The 4,586-nt window shown below is 59.8% G+C and overlaps 1 long non-coding RNA gene across 1 annotated transcript; it reads left to right on the top strand.

Moving 5' to 3' along the window:
• Nucleotides 1–2,773: 2,773 nt before the first annotated feature.
• Nucleotides 2,774–3,842, top strand: LOC139586281 (uncharacterized). Its single transcript, XR_011677677.1, has 2 exons — nucleotides 2,774–3,003; nucleotides 3,057–3,842. It is a non-coding gene; the product is annotated as an uncharacterized lncRNA (long non-coding RNA).
• The last annotated feature ends 744 nt before the right edge of the window (nucleotides 3,843–4,586 follow it).

Here is a 4,586-nt window from a genome sequence, read left to right on the forward strand (position 1 = left end):
GGGGGATTCACACCTGGGACAGGTGAGACAGGTGAGGCACATCTGGATTGGGGGGGGTTTGGAGGGGATTCACACCTGGGACAGGTGAGGCACATCTGGATTAAACATCCCCAGGTGCATTTTTGCCTCCCCAGGTGCATTTTGGGGTGTCCCAGGTGCATTTTTGGGGTCCCCAGGTGCCCTCACCCCCTCACCTGTCCCCTCCCCTCCCCCCCCCCAGGTGACCCCGGAGGCGCCGCTGGAGCCAAAACCCCCGGCCCTGGTGGGGGAGGGGCAGGTGAGTCACACCTGGGGGGGTCACACCTGGAATTTGGGGCCACATCTGGAATTGGGGGGGGTCACACCTGGAATTTGGGGTTCCCACCTGGAATTTGGGGGTCACACCTGGAATTTGGGGTGTCCAGGTGAGGCCACACCTGAGATTTGGGGGTTCACACCTGGATTTTGGGGGTTCACACCTGGAATTTGGGGTCCCCAGGTAACCACACCTGAGATTTGGGGATCCCAGGTGAGGCCACACCTGAGATTTGGGTGCCACACCTGGAATTTGGGGGTTCTCAGGTAACCACACCTGAGATTTGGGGTTCTCACTTGGAATTTGGGGTCCACACCCAGAATTTTGGGGTGTCCAGGTGAGGCCACACCTGAGATTTGGGGTCCACATCTGGAATTTTGGGGTTCCCACCTGGAATTTGGGGAGTCCCAGGTGAGGCCACACCTGAGATTTGGGGTATCCAGGTGAGGCCACACCTGGAATTTGGAGTGTCCAGGTGGGGCCTCACCTGAGATTTGGGGTGTCCAGGTAACCACACCTGGGATTTGGGGTTCACACCTGGGATTTGGGGAGTCCCAGGTGTGGCCTCACCTGAGATTTGGGGTTCCCAGATGAGGCCTCACCTGAGATTTGGGGTTCACACCTGGAATTTGGGGTTCACACCTGGAATTTTGGGGTTCACACCTGGAATTTTGGGGTTCACACCTGGAATTTGGGGTTCACACCTGGAATTTGGGGGTTCCCAGGTGAGGCCACACCTGAGATTTGGGGTGTCCAGGTAACCACACCTGGAATTTGGGGTTCACACCTGAGATTTGGGGTTCCCAGGTGAGGCCACACCTGAGATTTGGGGCTCCCAGCTGAGATTTGGGGGTTCCCCAGGTGTGACCCCGCCTGGCCCCGCCCCCTGATGCGTGGCCCCGCCCCCTGATCTGTGTCCCCGCCCCCTGAGCTGTGGCCCCGCCCCTGACGCGTGGCCCCGCCCCTCGCCCGCAGCGCACCTGGCGGCGGCCCCGGCACAGCCCCCACTTCCCGCTCTGCTCCTTCTGCTGCAACTGCTGCAAGAACCGCGGCTGCGGCTTCTGCTGCCGCACCTGAGACACACCTGGGGACAGGTGAGAGACACCTGGATACACCTGAGAGACACCTGGGACACACCTGGGGACAGCTGGGGACAGGTAACTGCGGCTGCGGCTTCTGCTGCCGCACCTGAGGGGACACACCTGAGAGAGACACACCTGGATATACCTGAGAGACACCTGGGGACAGCTGGGACACACCTGGGGACAGGTAACCGCGGCTGCGGCTTCTGCTGCCGCACCTGAGGGGACACACCTGAGAGACACACCTGGGGACACCTGAGAGACACCTGAGAGACACACCTGGATATACCTGAGAGACACCTGGGGACAGCTGGGACACACCTGGGGACAGCTGGGACACACCTGGATACACCTGAGACACCTGAGAGACACCTGAGACACACCTGGGGGCAGGTAACCGCGGCTGCGGCTTCTGCTGCCGCACCTGAGACACCTGGGGACACACCTGAGAGACACCTGGGGACACCTGGATACACCTGAATAAACCTGAGAGACACCTGGATATACCTGAGAGACACCTGGGGACAGCTGGGACACACCTGGGGACAGATGGGGACAGGTAACTGCGGCTGCGGCTTCTGCTGCCGCACCTGAGACAGACACACCTGGGGACAGGTGAGAGACACCTGGGGACAGCTGGGACACACCTGGATACACCTGAGACACACCTGGGGACAGCTGGGAGAGACCTGGGGACACCTGGGACACACCTGGATATACCTGAGACACAGCTGGGGACACATGGGGACACCTGAGACACACCTGAGCACAGCTGAGAGAGACCTGAGACACACCTGGATACACCTGAGAGACACCTGGGGACACACCTGGGCACACCTGGAGACACCTGGGACACCTGGGCTCACCTGGGCACACCTCAGACACACCTGGGGACACACCTGGGAGAGACCTGGGACACAGCTGGGCACACCTGGGGACACCTGAGAGACACCTGAGGGACCTGAGACATACTTGAGAGACACCTGGATATACCTGGGACACACCTGGGGACACCCGAAAGACACCTGGGCACACCTGGATACACCTGAGATACACCTGGGCAGACCTGAGAGAGACCTGAGAGAGACCTGAGCCCACCTGAGCCCAACTTTGACCTCACCTGGACACACCCAGACACACCTGGGCCTCACTTTGACCTCACCTGGACAAACCTGGACCCATCTGAGCCTCACTTTGAGCCTCACTTTGAGCCCACCTGGGCCCCACTTTGATCTCACCTGGGCACATCTGGACACACCTGGTCCCACCTTGACCTCACCTGGACACACCTGAAGTACCTGAGATACACCTGGGTCACCTGAGCCACACCTGAGCCACACCTGAGGTCACCTTGACCTCACCTGGGCCCATCTGAGCCTCACCTTGACCCCACCTGGGCCCACCTGGGCCCCACTTTGACCTCACCTGGGCACATCTGGTCCCACCTGAGGTACCTGAGATCCACCTGAGCCACACCTGAGCCCCTCTGGTCCCACCTGGGTCCCACCTTGACCTCACCTGGACACACCTGAGCCTCACCTGAGCCACACCTGGTCCAACCTGAGCCCATCTGGGCCCACCTGAACCCAACTTTGACCTCACCTGAGCCCATCTGGTCCCAACTGGGTCCCACTCTGACCTCACCTGGGCACACCCAGAGACACCCAGACACACCTGAGCCACACCTGGACACACCTGAGCCCCACTTTGACCTCACCTGGTCCCACCTGAGCCACACCTGGGGTCACCTGAGCCCACCTGGGCCTCACTTTGACCACACCTGAGCCCACCTGAACCCAACTTTGACCTCACCTGGGGACACCTGAGCCCACCTGGTCCCAGCTGGGTCCCACTTTGACTTCACCTGGTCCCACCTGGGGACATCTGGACACACCTGGTCCCACCTGAACCCCACTTTGACCTCATCTGGGAACACCTGGTCCCACCTGAACCCCACCTGAGCCCCACTTTGCCCCCACCTGAGCCACACCTGGACACACCTGAGGTCACCTGAACCCCACCTTGACCTCACCTGGTCCCATCTGAGCCCATCTGGTCACACCTGGAGTCACCTGAGCCCACCTGAACCCCACTTTGACCTCACCTGGACACATCTGGGCCCACCTGGGCCCCACTTTGACCTCACCTGGTCCCACCTGAGCCCATCTGGACACACCTGGGCACATCTGGTCCCACCTTGACCTCACCTGGTCCCACCTGAGCCACACCTGGATACACCTGAGGTCACCTGAACCCAACTTTGACCTCACCTGGACACACCTGGTCCCACCTGGGCCTCACTTTGACCTCACCTGGGCACATCTGGACACACCTGGTCCCACCTGGGCCCCACCTTGACCTCACCTGAGCCCATCTGGTCCCACCTGGTCCCACCTGAGCTCCCCCCCCACACCCTATTTATTACCTGTGCCCCTCCCCCACCATTAAAATGCTGGTTTTTAAAAGCCTCGCCTGATTTTGGGGGGAATCCGGGGGAATTTGGGGCTCCCAGGGCGAATTTGGGGGGTCCCGGGTGGATTTTGGGGAGAATTTGGGGGAATTTGGGGCTCCCAGGTGAATTTTAGGGGGTCCCGGTGGATTTTGGGGAGAATTTGGGGGAATTTGGGGAGAATTCGGGGAAATTTGGGGGTCCCGGGTGGATTTTGGGGAGAATTTTAGGGAATTTGGGGCTCCCAGGTGAACTTTGGGTGGAATTTGGGGGTCCCAGGTGAATTTTGGGGGGAATTTGAGGGAATTTGGGGCTCCCAGGTGGATTTGGGGGGGTCCCAGGTGGATTTTGGGGAGAATTCGGGGGAATTTGGGACTCCCAGGTGAACTTTGGGTGGAATTTGGGGAATTTGGGGGTCCCAGGTGGAATTTGGGGGGAATTCAGGGGAATTTGGGACTCCCAGGTGAACTTTGGGTGGAATTTGGGGGGTTCCAGGTGAATTTGGGGCAAATTTGGGCGAATTTGGGGCTCCCAGGTGAATTTTGGGGGGTCCCAGGTGGAATTTGGGGAGAATTTGGGGGAATTTGGGGGTCCCAGGTGGATTTTGGGGGAAATTTGGGGGTCCCATGTCAATTTTGGGGGGTCCCGGGCGGATTTTGGGGAGAATTCGGGGGAATTTGGGGGGTCCCAGGTGAATTTGGGGGGGGAATTTGGGGGAATTTGGGGAGAATTTGGGGGAATTTGGGGGGTCCCAGGTGGA

This window comes from Agelaius tricolor, unplaced genomic scaffold, assembly GCF_023055355.1.
Source record: "Agelaius tricolor isolate 1412-34295 unplaced genomic scaffold, bAgeTri1.0.p SCAF_111, whole genome shotgun sequence".
NCBI lineage: Eukaryota > Metazoa > Chordata > Aves > Passeriformes > Icteridae > Agelaius > Agelaius tricolor.